This window comes from Carassius gibelio, chromosome B12, assembly GCF_023724105.1.
Source record: "Carassius gibelio isolate Cgi1373 ecotype wild population from Czech Republic chromosome B12, carGib1.2-hapl.c, whole genome shotgun sequence".
Lineage (NCBI taxonomy): Eukaryota > Metazoa > Chordata > Actinopteri > Cypriniformes > Cyprinidae > Carassius > Carassius gibelio.
Genome location: NC_068407.1, coordinates 10,550,943 through 10,576,262, shown reverse-complemented (window position 1 = coordinate 10,576,262; position 25,320 = coordinate 10,550,943). Strand labels below are relative to the sequence as shown.

The 25,320-nt window shown below is 37.5% G+C and overlaps 1 protein-coding gene and 1 long non-coding RNA gene across 2 annotated transcripts in view; one reads left to right on the top strand and one right to left on the bottom strand.

The window, feature by feature from the left end:
* LOC127969044 (DNA mismatch repair protein Msh2) overlaps positions 1-25,320 on the bottom strand; it is a 290,453-nt gene that overhangs the window by 201,942 nt on the left and 63,191 nt on the right. The window lies entirely within an intron of this gene.
* Positions 20,139-22,098, top strand: LOC127969058 (uncharacterized). Its single transcript, XR_008156214.1, has 3 exons — positions 20,139-21,070; positions 21,527-21,603; positions 21,770-22,098. It is a non-coding gene; the product is annotated as an uncharacterized LOC127969058 (long non-coding RNA).

The window sequence follows — 25,320 nt, the reverse complement described above, 5'->3', positions numbered from 1 at the left end:
TACTTCTTATTCTGGTTTTTAGCTCAATTCTTCCCTGGTTTCTAATCTCTGCATGGATCTTTCCAGTGCTCCAGGAAGAGTGTATGAAAATCTTTCTTTTCTTTTCTTTTCTTTTCTTTTCTTTTCTTTTCCCAGTAATCCTGTTCAGTCATCTATAGGCCAAAGTTACCCAGAGTTTGTTGGATTGATTCAAGTGTTTGGGAACTCTATCTTGTAGGAGTACAATTATATAAGGCAATTATTATATATTTTTTTTAAATATATGTATTTAAATAAGTTCTCAAAGAACTGGTAGTTCTGAGTAGTTGTCCAATACAAATTTTCCGTATAGGCTACAACACATCTTAACAAATACCTAATTATATATGGAAAAAAAGTTCCATATCAGTCAACACTTTTTAAATTACTTTTATTGCTGTCTGGAGACCATCCAGTTCCTGGAGAAGCTCAGATGTTTGAGAGTGCTGTTGAATGCAGTCTATCTGTCAACAGATACAGCTTGGTCTACTTTTGATGATTTTTTTTAATGTAATGTACCTGATTGAGTGCCCACACATGCACATAAGGATCTGTCTACAGTATATACATCTGCCTCGATCACGTTTCATAAAAATGCAACACAGGCCTAGTTTTAAAAATAGCTGCAGTCTAATAAAGGCAGATGAACTGGCGGGTCAGGGAGGTGAGGCGAGGTGAAGAGAGGAGCGCGGGGTGGGCTAAACGGGGGGTCACTGGCTCAAGTAAACATGAGCTCGCTTAAAGTTTTGTTTTCTTAGAATTACTCGAGAGAAGAGATATAATTAGATTTCCAGCTGATCCCTGGCTGGTTCATCAAGTTCAAGGTCTCGTTTACAGGCTGTTTACGCAATGCATCCAGACGGTGTAAGGGTTAGCTGATGTTTAGACCCAGTTGAAATGTACCAACTTATTTAGCAACTTAAATATTCTGAAATTTCTTATAGATTGCTAAATACATTTAGTTAGCCAAAAGATTTAACAAACAAATATTCAAGGGGAAGATGGCATCAAAAATTATGCATTAAATACACACTATACTCATCCATAGAATGCATGAATTGTAGAATGTTAGCTTTTTCATAGAATATTTAACCATGTTTTATTACCAGAAGCTTGTACCTTTTAGCCTTTTATCATTCTTCCAAGAGTTTTAGTGTGCTATTTTTCGCTCTATACTAACTGTTCTTGTTTTAACTTGAAACATATTTTTCTCATCATAATGATTTGATATGACAACAGTGCACTAATGTATACAAGTTTGAGGTCAGTAAAATTTGTTTTTGAAAGAAATACTTTTATTCAGCAAGGATACATTAAATTGATTATTTTTAATATTACAAAATACTTATTTTTCCAATAAATACTGCTCTTTGAAACGTTCTATTAATCAAGAATGCTTAAATAAATGTATCACATTAATTTTTGTTGTGCACCAAATCAGCATATTAGAATCATTTCTGAAGGATCATGTGGCCCTAATAACGAGAAAAAATAATCCTGTTGCCTTTACCAAAATAAATTACTTTAAAAATAAAATATATTGAAACAGAAAACAGTTCAAATATTTCACAACATTACTGTTTTGACAAATAAATGCGGCCTGCATAAGAGAAGAGACTGAATTCTCTCAAAAACATTTAAAAATCTTACCGACCCTGAACAGTAGTGTGTAAGTACTGTATGTGTATCTTAGAATGAGAACATCTGATTCATGACAGATCGCGAGAGATATACAGTTGCTCTGTGAGCTAAAGTTAAGGCACAGCCGATCTCGCTGGCTAGCTGCTGGACAGCAGATAAATATTTGAAGAGAAATGAAAGAAGGTGGTCTAAGCCAAGTCCAGGGTAAAGTAAGCCTTCCAAATATTTAAGGAGTTCTACAGTGAAAACACTCCTCTCACTTCAAATAAAATGCCTGGAGAGCTTGCTCTAATAAAAGCTCAGGGGGATTATTTATTTTTGAACAGAGAGGTTGGATTAATGAGAAATAAGGCAATGAATGTGATTATGTGTTATTCATTAACCCACAATAACTGGTTTCAAGAATCTGCCCTCAGTAAGATTGCAACCTTCACAAACATCGGCACAGCACCTGTATCCACTAGGGGGTGGTCTCATGTCACAGGACTTACAGGCAAAGAAAACAGAAGTTGTTTATTTCAGTGAGTTGTACCATATGGCATGCAAATCATTCTTATTTTTTGATGTGAATGTCTAAATTAACTGGAGGGGGTGAGGGGGTTAAACCCTACTGTATGCACAATATATTTTATTTTTTATATGATATTATTTTGCTCCGTTCCTTTAGAGAAATCTGTCCAATCTGTGTTTCGGTGTGAAGGCCTGGCTGTGATGAAGTAGATCTGTTTCTCCAACTGGACATAATAAAGCAACCAAAGGCCCTTCAGGACCTCACGCTCTGTGTCCACTGCCCACAGGGGTCTTCTAATCGTCCCAGTAATCACTATAAACTCAACAAAGCAGGCATCCTGCTGTGGAACGTTCCGGAGTCGTGTGTTATCTGAGAGCGTGGTGCTGGACGGCCAGCTGACTCTGACAAACACAGCAGCGATCTCCTGCCAATTCAGGGTCAGAGTCTCACCCAACACAGGAAGAGCAGTGCTGAAACTTATTCCCTGCTCCTTATAGATATCATAAGGATCAGCTGCTGCATTCCTTCATAGATCTAAGATACATATTTGCTTTTTGAGTGGACTGGACAAACCCATCATAGTGAACGTGCTCTGTTGTTACTACTTACAGTCATACGGCTCACAGTTTTATCCACAACAACCTAGATTCTATTTAGCCTATACTTAAATGCATTTTTAGTCACTTAGTCACAAACATCTGACAAATGCATAATAGTATAACATCATAAGCTGTGTTGTTGTAATGGTATAATATTAATATAGGACAATACGAAAATAGTAAGCTAAATTGAATTACGATTTGACTTTATCATCATTATTTTCTCCCTATTTTAGCAAATCTAGCTTTGTAAGTGTTTGGACACTTAACATGTTGATGTTGGGCAAGTGTCTTCTGTCCTAAAGTTATAAACACAGATAAATCATACTTAATTGGAGCATTAGTTCTGTAACATATCACCCGGAAGGCTTCTTAAGACGTCAGGGGCCTCATTTATAAAAGTGTGTATATGCTAAAATCCACATCAACATTCAGGTGTAACATTTCCTTGTGGCAGTTTGGGAGTACTGCATGTATCTGGAAATCTGAACAGTTCTTGGAGGATTTGGATGTTGGCTGGTGCTGTTTTTAAATGTTAATAACCTTAATTAGGGAGCATTTACAGATATGAGACCATTCAGCTGCAGACAATTGCAATATTTTTTGTGATTCATAGATTGGATCTAGAAAAAATGCATGCAGGTTTTTTATTTTTATTTTTATCTGTATGTTCATTTCTCTGAATCACACATATACACACAACTGAGAAATGATCTTTGATCAATGCAGCTCGGACATTGTCAATGCAGCAGCATTGTATAAATGAGGCAGAGGAGAACAGATGGAGAAGATTAAAAAAAAAAAAAGAGTGCCTTTAGTTTTATTATGATTGTATCTGATTGTAGAGTGATTGATTTGATAGAGGTTTCTACCACCATCCCCATAAAACATTAATTGTATGACTAATGCCAGCCCTGCACTACTTTTAAAAAGCCACCTACATCTGGAAACGATTTGAACTTCACACATTTCTGGCTTTACAATAAAAGCCTTAGACAAAACCACTTAAATTATTATAACCTTTGAAATTAACAGATTGCTTCTATTATAAAACCAAAAGGTTGAACATTTCTTTCTTTCTATTTAAACAGTGAATGTACTTACCATTGTGTGCTGTTGTTAATTCCAAACCTTTCTGACTTTCTTTCTTCTGTGGAATTTTAAAAATAGATATTTTAAGGATTTTGAGCAAATTCCAAAATAACTTATTTTGAGTTCCACACAGGTTTGGACGACTTTTCAGGGTGATTTAACGATGAAAGATTTTTCACTGTTGGTTGAACTGTCTCTTTAAGACTTCTAGCTGTGCTCCTTGGCAAAGCTGCATATGTTGAACCCATCTGTTAAATGTTACAGATGCCACAAGAGCTAAAGAGGAAACTGTTTATTGGCTGTAAAATGCAGGTGATAGATGCTCAGTGGAGAAGTTGACGTGGGATATATAACAGCACCCTCAAATACCTTCAGCCTAATGTAGCATAATGCTGCCTGTCAGTGAAATGGTAGTTTGACAGTCTTTCTCAAATCAAAGCTGACCTCTTCTCTATATCTTGCCTCACTGTGACTAGAGAGAGCACTCAGATAATATGCGCAGAGTTACATTGAAGAGTTAAAGGGCGTTCTGGGTGATAGCATTGCCTATTGGGACAGTCACATCCTTTTTTTCCTGAGGCATTCATGATATATCAGTGCCATATCAGTTAGGCCTGTTGGTTGATATTTTGTATTATATTATAGAATTTATTGTTTTGTATCATTACGTGTTGCCACATTGTAATGTTGTGGTGCCTAAATTTACTTGTAGCATTTAAAATGATTGATTTTAGTTAGTTTTCTGTTGTTAATTTATTCATACAACATAGAATTTTATCATTGCACATTAAATGGTCATCAGCTGTAACAGGAAAATAATTACAGGCACATAAAATACAGGCACAAAATATTTTAATCTTAATTTAACACTTAAGTCTTACTCATAATAATTATACAAATAATCATAATTAATTTGAAGTACAATACACCAGTTTGTAATGAGCTATTGATAAACCACAAAAAAAAAAAAAAAAAAAAAAAAAAAATTCACATCCACGTCATTGTTTCTGTTTTATTTCGATTAAACATGCATCCTTAGTCTTGAGTCTTTCTCGCACTGCTGCTTCCTGAAGTCTTATCTCAATGACCACTCCTGGACCCCCAACTGTTCATCTCTTTCAGAACAGGAAGGACCCTTCTCTTCAGCTCCAAGCTCTCCTCTTACCTCTGTATCTCTGCCATCTTTCCACAACTTTGTCAAAATACGAGCGTCACCTCTTTGGAAGGCTAACATAAAACGTTCTGGAGTGGGGGAGGGTGTTCATCTGTGTTGATGGTCTTACACCAGTGCTTTGCTATGGCTAGTTTCCTATGTCCTTTCCAGCGTTGAGGGATGAGTCCTGGGAGGGGAAGTGACCCGGTGGCCGTCGGCTATGCTAGTGCTGGTTGCTCAGCAGGACTCTAGGTCTGTCCACCTGGAGAGGGCAGGGGTCACTAGGGAAAGGGTCAATGACAGCGCTCTCAGAGCAGTTTCCTGTGTTCTTCAACATCTGCAGCCCACTGGGGTTACATCACTCAGCGTCATCTGCAGCTGTCAACCCCAGCACACCAGCATCCCCAGTGTGCCCTGACCCCCTTCCTGCCTGCCCCACACCGTTCTGTGCGCCTGTGCAACCCCCACAACCCCAGAGATAAACAGCAGCGAGTCAGATTACCCAGAATCCCCAGTCCTCTGAAGCAGCCCATTCACAGGCCTCTGGATAGCGATAAGAAGATGAATCACAGTACTGTTCGGAGCTCTTTGTGGATGCCGCGCCGCTCCATCTAAGAGGCTGTCTTTGTGTGTTGATGCTTCAGATGTGTGTGTATATGTGTCCATGTGTTTCAGGAGTTAGTATGTGTGTTCACTGGCAGTGTGACTATTTCTTGTGTATTAGAGCCCAAGATGAGCGACTCTCAAAATTGTAGCAAATGACCTGGGACAGAAAGTCCCGAGTTGCCTGTACAAGTCAAGAACATACGGAGCAGGGCTAAAGAATAAAGATGTCTGCTGGCCACAGGCCTGTTCTGGTGAATTTCACACCAGTTGATGAGAAAAATACTGCCCTGACATCGAAAATGAACATCACCGATCTTATACAGTCATTTTAAGCCTTGCTAATTTAAACATTTAGTCAACGTATAGTTGTTGAAAATTTTGCTGATTTGTTGCTAATGCTTTTCAAAAAAGACTTGTAATAGTCTTAAGAGCATCAGTAAGAATGTGTAAAAATGGCTAAACAGACTTTTAAAGTTTTGCATCATATACTATTTAAAAAAAATAAAAATAAAAAAATAATAATAATAAAGTTATAATTTGTGAGTTATATTTTTCAGCTTTTTGCATATTTAGTTTATTTTATGAAGACCAAAATAATAATAAAAGAAACTGTCAAAAAAAAAAAAAAAAAAAAAAAATATATATATATATATATATATATATATATATATATTTATTTATTAAATACAATTTAGAATATAAAATGCAAAATAGGACCAAAAGACAGATTCTCCATTATGAACTATGCTTATGAACATGCATATTACTAGCATATTGTCTGTTTATTAGTACTTATTAAGCATCACCATTTAGAAGCCTTAATCCTGCCTCATACCTAAACCCAACAACTACCTATCAATAAATAGCGAGTTAGCCGTTTATTGAGGCAAAATCACAGTAATAGACAGTTAATAATGAAAATTTATACACTATAGTGTGAAGTGTGCTAGTGCCTCAGGCAAAACTCGTCAAACCTATCCAAGCATAATTTTACCATTTGCTTATTTCATTATACACACAAAAAGTAACTGTACAAATAGTATAACACAATTTCATTGTGTCCACATATTGTGAAACATTGCTTGTCACGATGAGGCAAAATACAAAACCAACTGTCAGCCACTAACTGTGGTGAGTTAAAGAAAGGTCAGGCTAGGTCCAGGGTCTAGACAGACATTAGGTTTACCCTGTCACTCCATATTTAACATGCTTTATGGGCCTGGGACCGCAGGCTTGTGCAGCCATAAACTAGCAACCTGCGTGTCACTCTCGAATGTGCACTTGGAAGAGACAGAAAGATTGTGGCCGGATGGGAACTCTATTTACAGATGCTCTGTCAGCCCAAACCATATTCAAAATGTTGGATTTCCCCTCTTGCACTGGATTGCTATGTTTGTAATCACGTTACTCATCCCAGTGGCTGGAGTCATTGGCATTTATTCATGACGGTTCCATTCAAGTCGTCATTTTCAGTTTGTTGCAATTATTGGTTATTACATCGAAACAGAATGATCATGATGATGTAAACTTTGACTTGATCATATTAAGCTGTTCCTCAGTCTCTCTATAGGAAATGAACTATTGGAATTTGAGGCAGTCTTTTGTACTGAAAGGGTGGTGAATTTGTACCGTAATCAACATGATTCAGCAGGTAATTATGACTCATTTGTCATGAAGTGGCAGGATGAGCAGAAAGCTTAATTGTAACTTGCAGTAAATCTCTGACTTAGCTGAGGTTACACACCCTGTCACACCTGATTTTGATTCTCTTGAGTATGCCAGCTCTGGGTTACCCCACTCACCCATCTTGTGTTTGAATAACATAGGGTTAAGCTAATCGTTCAGCCTGACACATGTAGGCCAATAGGAAAATAGTGTGTGCGCTCAAGTCTTAAGTGTAAGAATACAGCTATTGTAGCCACTGAGTGGGTGTGGTGTGTGAACTCTTTGGAAGTTGTTGTTATCACTCTGACGTAGCTTTTTCATGGACCGTGGTTATGTTTGACGGTTTATTAAGTTCATATTTCATTTAATTACCAAGTTTGTCTCAAATATTCCTGCTAAAATGATCACAAAACTCATTAAATGATCTCAGATGTTTCTACTAATCCCAGAAAATCAGAAATCTCAAGTTTTGAACTTTATGATTTTTATGAATCCAAATCCAGACCTTAATTATTACAGCAGACACAACAAACCTGATGACAGATCAGCATAAAAAAGGGAATTTCTCTTTTATGCCCAGGCACTGTGCTACAGAACTGGCAAAGCCCACGCTGGAAAATAGTTTCCATAAGAAAGCTCCCATGGGTTTATAAATAAAGCACATACTGAGTGAGTTACTCATAATCTTCTCCATGAAAAATCAATCTGACTTGTTTGGAGAGAAGTTGTGTGGGGGTAATAGAATATTGTAAACCGTGCTAACTTGTACCATGTGTGGCGATCTCTCTATGATGTTCAGCTTTTGTAAATCGAGAGCTATTTTTGGTCTGAGCCATAGTGATGAAGGACATATGGACAGCTGCAGTGAAGAACGATTCTGCTGATGGTTTTCCTAGATGGTATAGTTTGGTATCATTAAAGAAATATCTCTTCAACAGATACTTTTGCATGATTAGATATGCAATCATGCTGAATGTATATAAACATGAAAATACATCACACAGTATTGGGTAAAATTATTTTGATTGCTATCTCGCATGGCAAAGACGCCCCAAGTTTGCCATTCGAATTGAATGCGTGTACTAAAAAATAATGAAAAAGAAATTGTGTCTTTCTACTGAACTGTCCTCACGGACTGCATGCAATAAGTGTGGTCACAATTTATAAATAAATGACTTTTGATGATTGATGGTAATTCACAATGACTCAAGAACTAAACCTGTTTAATCAATCTGACGATTCAGTCACTGAATAAGTCAGAGCAGTTACCAAATTACTATATAGTTATTATTTCCTTACCTAGTGATGGGAAATTGTTATTTGTAACACTCAAAATATCTTTATAATTTACAGTAAAAGTTGAGGGAGGTTTTGTTTCACATGCAACCAGCTGTAAATGAAAAAATAACCAAATGAATTGAAGTCAAACCAAATTAAAATTAGAAGCTTGTGAATCTGAATCAAATCAGGAAATGTGTATGCACACCCAGTCCTATTAAAAAAGCATGGGATCAGAATGAATTATGTGAATATCAGAGACATACAGAAGCAAAGAGTGGCTAAATTTATACGTGCTCACCGCTGTTATATATTTTTTTCTATACAATTTTTTTTTTTTTTTACATATATGGATGTGACAAAAGGAAAGGGCTGGATAATATTCTCTCCAGATGTATTCCATATCAGGGAGATCTCCTCTCCCCTGACCCAACTCCCTCCTCTGCCTCTGATGTCATAGGCCATATAAACGCCTCCTCTCATAAATATTATTTCAAAATTGGATTTAATAACCAGCCCATGACGCATTCTCCCCTCTCAAGATCCTTAAGGGGACATCAGAAAACACCATGGGGGAAGAAGCACAAAAAAGCCAGAGAGTAAGCTCCAGAAATATCTTACAAACTAAGGGTAAAGTATCAATAACAAATCTTAATCTTAATAAGTACTTAGATGCATACTGAAAGAATGTTTTTAGACGATGCTAAATCAGGCACAATAAATAACCTTAAGTTGCTCAGAGGTCACCCATCTGGATTTTCTACTACATCATCCAAAAAAGGTTATGGCCCCCATCAATGTCGAACCGTTGAATATATAGAGCTTTCTATTTTTTTTTTTCTGTTTGTTCTTTTTTTGTACCGACCTTTGTTTTCAAGAGTTCATTCTTCGCACTGTAAAGCATTAAACTGACAGGCTTTAAAACAGAGGCAGACATAGGGAGCTTGATGCTGCGTGTGCAGGACACCAAGGAGAAAAAGATGAACTCCAGACCTCTGAAAAGACCCACATATGCAATCCAGGCAGGGGAGGGTTTGACCCAGAGCCTCTCTAATCTCCAGCTGAATTATCCAGAAGAAATATGTTAGAGCACTTCATGTGTGTGTGTGTGCACAGGAAAAGCAGAGGGCAGGTCAGTGGAAATAAGTTATGTAACCGACTCAAGGGACGCAGAGGAATAGGAGGTCATAGGAGGGGCCGACAATGAAGCGGTAGGAGCGAGGGGGAAGGAAAACTAAACACAGAGCTCCTGTAACACCTAAACATGGTTTTATTCTGCTGCATCAACACATTAGGCCTAAACCTAAATCAGTGGATTGAATTCATGCTGTTTTTTCCCCCTCCGGCTATTGTATACTAAAGCTGTTCGATTTACAAAAGAAAAGTCTATCCCGCCACCAGCGTAGCAAAATGAGCACGCTGTTCCTGTTTACAAAGAGCTCCTTAGAAAGCAAATTGATTTCTCACACTCTTTATGTCCATATGCTTTAACCATGTTCTGGGCAACTGGGTTTGCATGCTAGCGTCGATCTCTTTTTCCTCTTTATTTAAGAAGCAATTCAGACCCGTATTCATCTTTCCGCCAGTGTTCCTCGCAGGCTCTCTGTCTTTTAGCGAAAGCAAAAGGCTTTCATAAGAGCTGTGCAGCTGTTTGTCTGCATAAGACTGGACATCAAAAGCGTCTTTGGGAGCTCTTTTTTCTATTAGAGGAGAGAGTGGAGCAGGCAGGGGTTTGGGGCTACATTCCACTAGATCATTGTTCCCAGAATGCACCTTTATCTTCAACTTGGGGGACCCAGCGGAAAAAGGGGTTTTAATCACCGCAAAGCCTTTTCAGAGAAATATTGTAAGGGCTTGTGTGCACATGAGAGCAAGAAAAAAAGTGGAGGAGGATGGAGAATTGGTTTCATTCTTTGTTTTCTTCTTCTTCCATTCAAGTACCATAATCGTCATTCTCACAGCAGTAATAATGGTTGTAACTGGTAAGCCTTGGTGGTTTATATCTTGCATTTGTCATACATCAAACCTAAGGAGTGACATAATGAGCAGCTGTCTTTATTAACCAGGAGAATGGGAAGACACATCCCTGTATTCAGGGTTTTGAGCATGTATGATCACACACACACACACACACCTAATGTGACACATCTAGAACTGCTGGTCAATATTAAAGGGAGAGGTTAACCCAAAAATGAAACTTCTGTTATCATTTACTCACCCTTTTGTCATTCCAAACCTATACAGGATGTTTATTTGATTTATTTTTATCTATTGTGGAACATAAAAGAAGATATTTTAAAGCACTTTTTTTATCCAAACAATGATACTCAGTGGGTATTTGGATATAACATTCACACATTTCGTACATTTGAATATATGCTGAAATGTACATTATGGACAGATAGAGCATCAAAAATGTAAAACATTTTTCTAATTCATAGCTATTTAAGCCGCTGACCACTAATTACCATAATAAGCAATTGAGTTAAGTGACAAAACTTTTAGTTACAATTTACTATTATATAAATATTTTGGTAACATTTTAAGGGACCACATTCCCGCATCACAGGGACCAATTCTCACTTATTAGCATGCATATTATTAACATATTGGCTGTTTATTAGTATTTGTAAAGCACATACTCTGCGGGACCATATTCTACATCCCTAATACTATTCAATATTTACCTAACTATTAATAAGCAGCATATTAGGAGTTTACTGAGGCATAAGTTGTAGTTAATGGTTTGGACCTGAAAGGGGGGTGGGGTGGGGGGGGTGGGGTGAAATGCTCGTTTTCACTCAATATCCTGTTAATCTTGAGTACCTATAGAGTAGTACTGCATCCTTCATAACTCCAAAAAGTCTTTAGATTTATTATATTCATAAGAGAAAGATAGTCTGTACCGATTTTTCCCGGAAAAACACGAGTGGCTGGAGGTGTGACGTGTGGGCGGAGCTAAAGAATCACGAGCGCCAGTAGGCTTTTGATTTGAGAGCGTTTGGAAGCTGTGACATTACCGTGAGGAAAAAAACATCCAAAACAAACCATGGCTAACAGTCAGATTCAGCCGTTTATTTATGATCCAGAAGCAGATCCAGAGGCTGAAATTTAACAAGAGCAGCATCAGCAATGACGTCTCTATGTGGTATGTACTGAAACTGTATATATTTGCTTAGCGGTTTTGGAAAATGACTAAGTTCCACTTTATGTCGTCTTTTTTTTTTTTTTTTTTTTTTTAAGCTGTACATGTGGAAAGTGCAGTTTTATGACAACATCGCATGTTGTTTACTTGATGTGCTTACGCGCCGATAGCTAAGTTAACAACACAGAGATATTTGAAGCAGTTTTACTCACCGCCTGCGGTTCCAACACACGATCGTGACCCATTTTCGTTGGGACTGCATTATCCTTAAGAAATAAAAGATGTGCAAATCCGGCGTCAAACTGGGCCTTGTTTGTAAAACAAGCATCTTCGAAATGCAGGGGAACAAACACAAACACTTGCACAACTCCGTTGATGCTCTGTAAAAGTATACTCCATCCACTGGTCCCTTAATGCTGTTTTTTTTTTGGTAATCTGTGCAGGGTTGTCTTGCCCTGGCAACCAAAAACACACTTCTTTTGTGACATTTCGCTCTATCGCTCTGGTCAGGGAATGTCTGTGCTCTGCTATACGGGAGCGCGCGCTCTTCCGGGAGAGGTGCCCTTAGGACCCATATAAGGAAATTCCGCTCCATCTAACGTCACACAGAGCCATACTCGAAAAAAACTTTCCAAAACCTGTGACAAACCGGAAGGAGTATTTTTGGAACAAAAATACTCCTTCAAACATACAACTTAATATTTGAAACTTTGTCCATGTTTAGCATGGGAATCCAACTCTTTAACAGTGTAAAAAAACTCAGTATGCATGAAATAGCATTTCACCCCCCCTTTAAGTTCAACATGCAATGAATCTGAAAGCATTGTTAAATTACTCTACACTTTTTGTTGTTCGTCATATACTATGCACGTTTGAGATGTTTTCAGTGTCAAAAATGTATGTTTCAAATTAATGAAAATAATACTAATTAATAGTATAATAATACAATAAACACACTTTTACACAAATATAATTGTTATTAAGATTAGAATGCTTCATTAGACTTTAGACACACCGTGAACATGGACTTCACATTAAGAGCACCTGTCATAGAAAAACACGCATACACATGTATCTTAGCTTATTGATGATACAAGTGTCTGTCCTGTTTGACTGGTTTGTGTGTTACTGTTCACACTCAAGAAGCAATTAAACAAGTGATTTTTTCTTCTTTCACCATCACAGAACTTACACTATCTCATGTCAACACTAAGAGATTTTTATTTGTGTCTGTTTGTGGGGGGCAAGTCTCAGCTGGTTGGAGCGGTGTGACTGTTAAAAACAGGTGGTGGCATGCCTGTTGCTTTAGGATCAGTTGTCGATCTCTTTCTACATACTGCATGTCATTCCAATTCCAGCCAATCTCAGCTGTTGCGGGGCAGCTCAGAAGATCAAGCCCTTCGATCTTCAGAATCCTGTGATTATTTGTTGCAGGCACGTCACGTAGAGGTACGTCAGAAATATGGTGGCAATTGTTCACCACGGTGGTGGAGATGGTGTAGGAAGAGGTGTCAGGGGTGCAACTGATGACCCACTCCACAGTGAAGATTCTTCCAGCTCTCTCGTAAACTCCAGTATTCTTCTTGGTCGAGTTTAGAGTTCCCCTCTGGGAGTCTTTCCTCATCATGTTCAGACAGAGAACATTCTCTAGGTCTACACTGATAGACTGCACTCTGGAGATGCACATTTTACCCTAGTGATCCATATGTTGCTTTCAAATACATCTTAGGTCCTTCAGTCTTGTATGTTTTTAATGTCTTTACTGGACTGTAAATGAAGGACAATAATGAAAGTCTATAAAATTTCAGGACGGCAGATTAAACACCCCTTAAACTGCTAAACTTAGTCCGATTTTTTTTTGCCATATAGTATATGCTGCATTTATATTCATGTTTTATATAATATATATTGCTCAACATGACTCGTGTTCTTCACACCTCAAATGAAAGTGTCAAGTTAACTGACGTCTGTTCTTCACATTCGAACCAATGATCCTTATAGCACTCATATATGACGTTGACAGAGTGTTTAGATACACACAGATTGCACGTTCAAACATGTTGATCTTGGGTGAACCTGTTTTACTCTTAGCTTGTGCATCTTTATTATTGTGACTTCTTGACACCAGCTGGGAGGAGCAAAAATGACTTGTTAGGATACTTCATTTGGCTCTTCATGCATGTTAGTTTATTTTAGTTATCTGGTTTTTTAAACCTTTAAAACTCTTGTTTTAACCATGCATCATGCTTAAAGAAAATGATTGTGTTGGATCTAAAGTAGTTTCATCTTGCCAGTCTGATTGTGTTTTCGACTCTTGAGTTAAGTGTCCATTGATGTACTGTCATGTTCACTTGGACGTAGCAATGGCATGTTAGCCACACACCTGCTGCGGACCAGGGGACCTCATGATGGATTTATACCAGGCTGCTTTTGATGCTTTATTGGGCTGGAGACCTGTGCAGATGGGCCTTGTAAAAAAAGAGCCCAACAAACCCACACACCTCCTGCCTGGTCAATCTCCATTAACCACCAAATGAGATTCACAACGTAGACAGCAGCAATGAGGGGAAAATAAACCCAGAATGTTGACCACAAAAGCCTTGACCGTCCACCCCCACCCCCAGACTGGACAGCAGGAGATGGGACAGGAGGCAAGAGAAAGCGGGCTGTAAATACCCGCATGTCTGTCTCCATGACAGCCTGTGGGACATTCAAGGACAATCCCATGAGGTTTCATTGCCAAGCCCAGTGCGCATTGGCATTATGGACCGTTGGTGTGCCCGCTGCTGAGTGAATGAGATTTTAATCAAATGAGTGGTTGACCTAGAGTTTGTGTTCAATGTTTACAAAGAACCACAGTACCTTACAGTTGGTTTTAAATGAAGCTGGTTTGCATCTCATTTGAACTTAGACATGAAAGACTTCTATATTTTTGAGCATATGTTAAACATTTACTCACCCGCATGTTGCTCCAAACCTGTATGACTGACTTTCTTCTGTATAACACAAAAAATGTTATGTAAAAATGCATGTGGACTAAAGCTTTTAGTCATGAACCTATCATAAAAGTGGTGTCTTATAAAGTCATGCTATAAAATGTATCATCATCACTGACAGTCTTGAGAATCTGAGAATCAGATCATTTCGATTGGTGAACGAATCATTAAAAATAACGTTTTTGTGAATTGGATTAGTGGATTCAATTAAAAAAAAAATCTGGCAAATCGGTCACCATTAATTGTTTTATGAACATGAATGGCAAGATTTTCAGCGAATACTGGATTTTGGTCTGTTCCTCACACAATAGCATGTATGATTTTAATAAACTTGAGCTGCTTCTGAAATTGTACACCGAGTAGTTATTGCATTTGATGAAGAACTTACTTTGCGACTGTTGAAAGACTTTGTTCTATATAACATATGTATGTAGTAAGGATAAAATCTGGACATACTATATCACCCATATTTTTGTGACTTACAGCATAAATTGTATAACTTTACTGCCACCCTTTCCTGTGCAGGACAGATGAACACTTAGGAGAATATCTTAGGAGGTAGTAGATAATCTTGCACCTTTTTTCTTGCTGTTTTATAAATATTATGAATTCTAGTACTAGTACTATGAACTAGTATAGCTGTTTCTACACTTTGTTTCCAAAAATAAAGAAATAAATAAAAATGGCACATTATAGCTAATGCAGGTCATTATCCCAGCCAGTGAGAATGGACTTGGAGATCCGCGATCTTAATTCCATCAGGGAGCGCATTCACTGGAAATGTTAATGACAGTTTTGTCATGCAGTTCATTACCGCACCCATGACTCCTCTAGGCCCTCGCTCAGATGGACAGAAAAGAGAGGGAAGGCCTTTAAGCTTGAAAGAGGGAAGAAAAAAGAAACCTTTTTGAGACCAAGTACAAAAGACACAGGGAGATGCTGAATGTGGTGGCTGCCAAGCGCTGGGAATTCATGATTGGGTTTTCTTCCTCCTCATTGGCAGTGGTTCCTGCTTGAAAAGAAGGTCGAGGGGCTAAGTTTGCTTGAAGCGACAGATTGCAGATGTCTGTATTGGACTCTTTGAAAGTGTGCCCCCCTCCTCTCCTCCACCCCCAGGAGAAAAGCCCCATACAGTACACTGTTCTGTACTCATTCTATCACAAGAGCGCAGGAGGACCAGACACTTTTCTAAAAGAGTTACCCTTGAAAGTCCCCAGAGCTGAACACAACATGGGATGTTAACTCTATCTTAGTATGCTGACAGGGCTGTAAGGACCATAGACATCAAGAGGGACAAGTTCCCCCTCCAATACTCCAAATAGCGGTTAACCGACATGGTTTTCTTCTGTGGTTTATTCTTGAACTATATTACATTTGATCTCCCGCGCCTTAAATATGTGGTTACGTCCTCATCTGCTAAGATGATATACATTCCATGTATATGTACTTTGCTGTAAATTAACATTACATTGAAACTGACAAGACTAGTCCACTCAGTCCTTCAGTTCTACAGGCCTTCGAGAGGTTCTCAAGTCTGTGTGTACAGCACATGTCAAGTGTTGACAGTGTAACCCAGATAGAGGGATGAGAACATAGATCCCAGATGACCTTTCCCCTACTTCCACGCACACGCTCAAGAACCATGTTGGCATGACAGATTAAACACTAGAAAGGTGAAAGGAACTAAATCAAGTATACTGTTATTTAAAAAAAAAAAAAATGAAATGTGCTTTTTGCACCTCTAGTGGCATCAGACCAAATTTCAGTCTGTTTGAAACCTGTAGAAAACAGCACCACATTTTTAATTTGCCAATAAGTAACACTTCATTGTTTTGTCATTAATTAATATCACCACAGGAACAACTGAGAAACACTAAGTAACTACTACTACTACAACTAACTAACATGAAACTCTGATTAACAACTTACTGTAGTAGTGTTTAGTTAAAAGTGGTAGCTAACATCTCCCAGAGAACTATGAAGAACTACTATACAGGTTCATAATTAAAGGTGCAATAGGTGATTGTCTTCAGAAACATTTTTGATACATACTGTTTATTTAAAAAAAAGATCCATAAAGCCATAATCGAGGAAAGGCATTTTAATCAGTTTTCTTGTGCACAAATGTCTTCAAGGATATGTACCCGTTGTGCGAGGCATGATATTGTGGCATTCTGCTGAAAAACCCTCCGAGCAGGTGGTCTGAAGTGGTACACCACAGTAATTCCACAGCCCTTGAAATTATGCAGGAGAGGTGAGTAATGGCAGCTTCTTGCAGAAGTCCAGATGGCAAGGCAACTCTTGGAGGGGAACGGTACTGTTCTACTACATCAATTTAGAGCTGGAGGAGGCCTCTGCCACGCTTCCCCAAGGGTCATGAAACGCAAATATTTTCAACAAACCGTCACACAGATTCTGAAGGGAGTTTTTGACTTCCTCTCAGTTCGTCAATGATGATGTTAAGTCTGCAGGCCGGGCCAGTTCTGATCACACAGGGACACTCAGATGTGGTTCATGTCAGCATCTCCTGATTAGTGATTATCTGATGGTTTTTTTATGTTTTATGCCTCGTCAGCATTCTGACCACAAGTGTCCTAGCATCTGTGTCCAAACAATGATCATGTGTATGGTCATTTGGTGGTGGTCTGTGGCTGACCTCTCATTTTATCCTACAGATGAACCGCAAGAGATACTGATACAGAGAGATAGAATATCAGAGCGAGTGTGGACAGAGGGGCCTTAGATGTAAAAATAGAACATGAAATGTAGACAAGCTGAGGGCATGCAAGGTTATGTCATCTATCCATCCATCTACCTGTCTATCCAAACTTAAAGGCTTTTTAAACTTATCAAACATACATTTAGTCTTTGTCTTGAGCAACTTTGCTTTTCTAGTTAAAAAAAATCATGAATTTCTGATTCATTTAACTTTTGATTTCTGCTTATTTACACTCAAATTTGACTTTCAACTCTGCATCCTGCTTCATTTCAATTTCATGAATCGACTAGCAAATTAAAACGCATTCACAATTAATTTCTGAATGGTACACATACCTGCTTTGCAGAACATCTACTTTATTCTCCTTAAAATCATAAAATAGTAATCACAGAAGTTTTGCTAATAGCATAGCTTGAATTAAACTAAAAGTCATAGATCTCTGAGGAAAGTCTTTGTTGATATTATAATAGGATTAAATACACTAATAAGCAATGTAGTGTTGTTTCTAACCTGCACAAGATTATTACAGTAGCGAGCATCACTGTATGATATTTATAGTCAAAACAGTGTTTTTTGCTAAATAAACAATGTTGTCTTTTTAGTGTACCAACTTTTAGACTCTTTCTGCTCTTGGTCTAGGTTGCTTGGTCTGAACTCAAGTTTGATTCCACGCTTGCATTAGAAGAAATGTGAAGAATGTGAGCTCCTCTGCATGTCATTTATTTGGAGACAAATAGCAATAACATACAAATGAGACTTTTATCAAACTGATGGAGAATGCAGAGATGCAAATTACATAGTTACATCAATAGTTATACACTGCGGTTAGGCCAGATTGTATTACCGTTGCAGAGTTTATATGAACCGTACTCCAAACAGCCTTTTCAAACGAACGCAGGCGTGGTTCACTGGCATGCATCCAAGTTTGAGAAATAATTTGCACATCGATCAAACACACTGAACTCTGACGTCAAATAGACTCAGGTTTGCACTACAAACTCAGGCATAACAGTTCTAGAGGAAAGAAAGCTTTCAGAACAGATGTTACCTTGGTGTTTTTCCATTTCTTTCTAAAGAAAAGCAGCAAGCCAAGAATGGTTTGAATTGCTGAAATTTGTCTGGGAATGACTTGTCATGAATTTTTAAACATATGTATGATAGACAACACGTGGATGTCTGTACAGCCTGAGAACGTGCCCATGTTCGCAGAGTTACAGCCTCAATATTGAGCTGTTGACCTGCAAAGGTTTACAATTCCATTATCTCATGGTCAACCATTAATCATTGGTTTACAGAGGGGTATAAGGTTACACGGGTTAAACTACCAGCCAAAACCTGAAAAACCAACACTTTGTGTTGCAACGTTTGGCTTTTTAAAACACTTAAATGTCACTGCTAAAACAGAGATTGATGGTAATTCATGCTAATCTTCATCCAGTTCTAGTGTACTAAATCCCTGAGTGTGTAAAAACTGCACTTACGCACAGCTGTTTCGCCATTTTATGGTCCTGCAGTGACAGTAAAGCAAAGGCTTGTCAGTCTAGCCTCGCACTGCTTATCAGGTGAGAAAGATATCATGAGACCGGCCTGTAAAAAAAGTGAAGAAGTTGAGCAGCAAGACACGACCTAGAATCCAGACAGGACTTTAGATAGGTATGCTACACTGTTGACATTTTAACTGGTGCTTTTCATCGTTTTGGTTGTAAGGCTTTGTGTAAATCAAAATGTATATACATATGATGTTTTGCATAATTGCATAGATTCTGAACTGACTGATTGTCATTTGTTGTAATTTAATTCAATTTATTTCAATAATAACAATAATAACAAGACACACTGATGGTGATGACAAACTCATTTGTCTTGCTGTATCAAATTTTATAGCTACCTAGTCATGGGTAAAAAAAAGAAATCTACACATTAGTCATTAGTAAATGTAAGTGATGAAGTGCTAGTTTGTGACCTTCATACCAAAAAAGGAAAAATTAAATCAGATGTTGGTATAAAAATCAATTCATGGGACATAAAAGTGATTGTATAGACACTGATTTCTCTACACACTTGAATACATGCACTTCCACACAGCCAGTTTATGTAGTGTCAGTTTCTTCTTCTTTCAAGTGACTAGCCGTTTACCCTGTAAACAGTGTATTTTCATTTGATCTTTATATCAGACGTGTGGTTTGAGAGCCAACACTCCTCATCAGCAACTCTAAAGCCTCTGAATCCAGAACTATTCAAGGTGAAGACAGGTAAGATAATTAGCTTTAGCTGCAGGTAACTGGATTAAATACAGACATTAATTACAGACTCATATATCATTTTCTCCTTCAGGGCTGAGGTGTGTGTACATGTTCTACCTGAAGCTCATGATTGACTACTTGCTGGAAGTCTTTTGTGGGTTTTGTCTTTTATGGGTTTTGCTAATGAAAGCGGTGTTTCATATATATGCATCTAAACGTTTTTCTATATGACTGGATAACTGCTGCAGTTTAGAGGTTCCCCTGTAGGATCCTTCAATATGTCATGCAAGGAACCCAAAATGGTAACCTTAAAATACAGTCATATCAAGTTATCTTCATTTTTTTACATAACTTTTTACAATAATATTGTTTCAAAGCAGCTTCAGAGTACAAAAGTAACATACTTAATGCGAACTTCAAATGTTCAAATGTTGATTCAGTTCAGTTCAATAACTGTTGTTGTTGTAAATTGTGTCAGTTATGAATGAATTTGATTCAGCGATAAAGCAGCTCTACAGTTGACAATAGGGTGATTATTTAGTATGAGTAGTGTCAGTGCTGTCAAATCAATAATTAATGTTAATATTTACATCTTTTAAACCTCAACTAGCAAGCCAAAGGCAACTTTGGCAAGGAACCCAAATTCAATCTGGTTACAAGAATGGAGGGAAAAAATATCCAAAGTTTCCCTAAATCAGCATCCATAAATTAATCACGGGGTGTTATTGCCAATATATGATTTTTATAGAAGAGTCTTATCTGTTTGACTTTAGCTTTTATATGCAATCAATTCAAAGTGCTGTAAAAGTGGTTCGTCCTGTTTTCCTGCAGGAGCAAAGTCCCAGATCGTGAGTCAGACAGGAAATTGTTTATATGCACTGATATTCGCTCTGAGCTCAGTCGTCCTCTAGCCGTCTCATGCCTGTCTGTTGATTTGTGAGAGCCAAGTCACAGTGCGATGACTGTGTGGTGTTAGGTTTCTTTCCAGTCCCTGGAGTATGCGAAAAATGAAGCGCACATGCAGCACAAGTCCAGAAGAACATCCAAACAGCCTCAGAGTTGTGTAAACATGGAACACAGAAAAGATGGAAGAAGTATCTGAATGAAGTCTGAATGTGGATTCAAATAAACATCTGTGGAGTGGTCCAGACTCAGTGTCTTTGGCTCTCTATGATGGTTTTTACCACCGAAGTGTTGCAAAAGGCTGCGGCCAGAGCTGTGGCCTTCACATGGTGACTGTATCTTATTGTTCAAGAGTTGAGAGAAAGAGTACGTCTACTCTTTGAGTTAAATTTGTGTTTTTTTGTGTGTGTGTGAATAATCTGTTGACAGATGCCTGGGAGTACTTGCCGACAAAACGTCTTCTGAAATTCAGAATGTGTCCATTACTCCTGACTGTGGTTGGTATGTGACTGTCAATCAAGTATTTTCACCTTTTCAGTTACCTGACAAAATAATAATTGGCCATGTCTGCCAAAGCTGCCTTTAACTTTAGCTCTGCTCCAAAACCTAGTGACCTACATCATTGCCTGTCTGATAAAAAAATATACAAATATTACGACCTACATGAAGCAAATGATTAACAGAGACAACATGAGGAGAATAAGATTGTCTTAAAAAACATAAATAGTTTCAAACTGACTTTAAAAAAAAAATTATCAAGTTGATTTTTTATCAAGAATTCTTCAAAAAAAAAAAAAATCCATTCAACTTTCCTTCAGTAATATGAATTTTGTCAGTGCTACACCATGATGTTTTTGGGGTGATGTGGAGTACAATTTGACCTCTAAACATGGTGTTTATTATGGCATCCAAAGAGTACAATTTTGGTCTCCTCTGACCAGACTATATATTTCACAGGCTTTCTAAATGTGGTGCAGCAAACTTTAAACCAGCTTCAACATTCAGCTTTTTCTTCAGCGACGGAGTCTTGCGTGGTGAGCATGTATACAGGCCACAGCGGTTGAGTGCATTACTCATTGTACATATTTATTTTTTTTAAACAATTGTACATGCCAATTCTAGGTCTTTCTGAAGCTTTCCACAAGTTATCCTTGGCTCTTGGAAAACTCTTCTGTTAATTTTTTTTCACTGCTCTGTCAGAAATCTTGTGAGAAGCACCTGGTCGTGGCCGATTTATGGTGAAATGATGTTCTTTCCACTTCCGGATTATGGCTCCAGCAGTGCTCTCTGAAACATTCAGAAGTATAGAAATCCTTCTGTTACCAGTGCCCTTAGTATGTTTTTACAACAATAAGGTCTTGAGAGAGCTGTTTGCTTTTACCCATCATGAAATGTTTCTTGTGTGACACCGTCATGAGACACTTTTTTTATAGGCCATCAGGTGGGACTTAAACTATACCTTTCATGTAAACAGCACCTTTAGAAATATAATTACTGAGAAAATTGTGATGTGTTCAATACTTATTTTACTCGCTGTGTATATATATATATATATATATATATATATATATATATATATATATATATATAAAATCCAAAATCTGTTTAAAAAATAAATATTTCAAGACTGGAAATGTATTTTCTTGCCTCTTTGCATATATATTCCCTAAATTGTGCTGCTTACAACATCTATTTCATCATATTTGAAATATATTTTAGCCAGAACAAATAGATTTTTTTTTACTTTACAGAATTATCGCAATGAATTACTGGGATTGCCTTCTGCATGAAGAATAAGTGTGATGCTGCCTTAAGGCACCTTCAGATCAAGAAAAAAATATTGTAATGATAACTATAAAGATACTTATATTCATTATATTCTATGACGTTCTACTTATCAATGTGTGCTGCAGTTCTGTCATCTCATCTGCCACTAAATGCTCAAGCTGTTTATCAGGATGGATTCTGATTGGCTAACAATGTCTTTTTTTATTCATCAACAAGAATATCACTCTGAAAGTATTTCCAGTGCTACTGTTCTGTTATTGTTATAGTTGCCAGATAATGTGTTAAAACACAGCTTATGCTGAATGACAAAAGTAGTTAGGCTACTTGTTATCAAACACAAATTTATAATTTTTGTGTTTGTCTGCAAATAGACGTCCAGGCATCTTCCTTTAACCCACAGAAGGAGTTAGGTAATGATTACATGTGAACATCCCATTTGCAGTCAGGAGAAACAGAAAGGCTATTCTCTCTCATCAGCCTTGCGCTCAAGGTCAGTTTCGTGTACGCTTCATACTGACGTCACAGTAGACTCTAACATAGCAAACTGTATGTTAATGTGTGTGTGCTTGACCTATTTACAGCCAGGGTAGCAGGGGACCAGAAAGGTGGCTTATTCACTGTATGAATCAACATCAGAAACTTGGACAGGGGGCTGGAGTGCTTCAATAAAGATACGTACATTTAAACTGATGTAGTGAAAATAAGTATTAAGCCAACTCCAACTTAATGAGAGCATGACTTTAAATCAATAAGAATGTCTTAAGTTAACAGGTTTTAAGTCACTTCACATCTGCACACTATGGAAGTCAATTTCTACCTAAGAAAATAAATATGAGATGATTAATTTGAAAATAAGAAATTGGGTGAAAAAAAGTACATTTAAGTTAAAAGAAAAAAAATTATATATATATAAATTATTTATAAAAATAAATTTGCACTTCCAAAAAACAAAGTGTTAATTTTTGAGAAAGAAATGTATGTAAAATTGCAACCATGAGAATATTCTCAATTTTGAGGTATAAAGTGTGAGTGTCTATTGTGCAAAATATATTTTACACTTTATAAAAATGGTCTTATTTTCAAGAAAGATATAGACCCACATTTGAAGATTTATCACGCTGTTACATACAAAGCCGCTACTAGAAGAAGTAGTCTCAAGAAATAAAGTCACAATTGTGAATGTTTTTTTTTTAGGTGGAAACAGGCTTCCATGGCAAGCAAACATCACCACATGAATTCTGTTGAGTGAACAGGTTGTGCCATTGTTCTGTGCTGTAGTATTCTGATTCAAGTCCCAGATGGGCCTCTCATTTCCTTTAGTTTAGACCCCTACTGAGTGCGTTGCTCTTTAAGTGCTCTTTGAATTCATTGTTCTGCACTGTGTGACACGTCAGATTCATCATGCTCCACAGTTTATTTCCGTGTCCCTGATTCTATTATGCCAGTGAATCTATCCACTGTAGAGACTTCCCATCTCCTTGAGTCCATATGGTGGAGTTTGTCTCATTCCAAGCATCACTATATCTGCATTGGAATCTAGCCCAACTTGGAGGAAACTAAATCAAACAGGGCGATAGCTTTATCAGGCCAGTAAACTCTTAGCCGCCACACCCCTCTGAATTTGTGTTTATGGATGTGATCTGCTCTAACTTTTCTTATGACTCACTGAACTATATTGTGTTGGCTTTCCCTCGGTTGCTCTCAGATAACGCTTAAGACAATACAGCTACCGCAGAGGCAGAACACATGGGGTTATGAGTATAGGACTGTTTGCTCAAGGAAGGAAGTGTTCACTTAGTGCTTTTTAGACTCCAGCACTTGTGGAAGAGGAGGAGGAGGGTGGGACTTCCTTGCCTTGTGCATGGAGGCACTGAAACTTGCACCAAGCACACATTTCCGACAACAAAACAGGAAAGGAACAGACCAGTTGGTTTGTTTGTCACAGGTGCTTAGCTGCTGAAGATAAGCCTGAGCCAAAGTGGAGCCAGTCCTCTATCCTTCAATGCAACAACCCTATTCCTCAAAATTTCAAAAGTGTTCTTGTATTAAAAACAGCCACACCCAATAGAGACTATGATAAACCCTTTATTTACTATGATTGTACTTCTTGTTTTACTAAATGATCATTGAGTATTGATGATTGTGTGTGTGTGTGTGTGTGTGTATATATATATATATATATATATATATATATATATATATATATATATATATATATATATATAAAGAGAGAGAGAGAGAGAGAGAGAGAGAGATACACACATACACAATATATAAACCAGTTTATAATTCATTTATATGACATACTATTAAAAATATATAGTCTTATATATAGTTTTAGTTGGAAAATGAAATTTAATTAACACATTTCAGCATTTTTGGATCTAGTGTTTGTGGGGGATATGTTACTCTTACTCTCTTACCCAATTACATTTATTTTATATAAATGTTTCAATAGTACAATTTAATAATATAATTAAACAATTATATTATATTATATTATTAAATGAGAACATGGAGTATTTTAAATCCTGATAATTTTAGCTTTTGTAATGACTGTCAAAGAACATAATTCACTCTGACTCAAAGTTTGACGGAGTGTATTTATGCATATCTGAAAAATGGCCCTGTGCCTGAAGCCTACTCCACATAAATCACAAAAGAGGGGTGGAAAATATCCAAGAGGAATAACTCTGCTCCCAAGAGTCCCTAATCAGCGAACAGAGTGGTTTCCTGCTTTTGTGAGATGTGGTTCATTAATGGCGGACAACCTTTCTTTTGCACAAGCACACTGACACGCAAAGGACCCCCACTACTCTCACACACACGCATAGTGGATCCAGATACGTCCAAATGTAGCTTCACATTTAAGCTAACGCAATAATTTGACCGTTTATCAACCTTATCATACATATGCTTGTGACAGGCCATACATTTTGAACACTCCAAGTTAAACAGAGTTG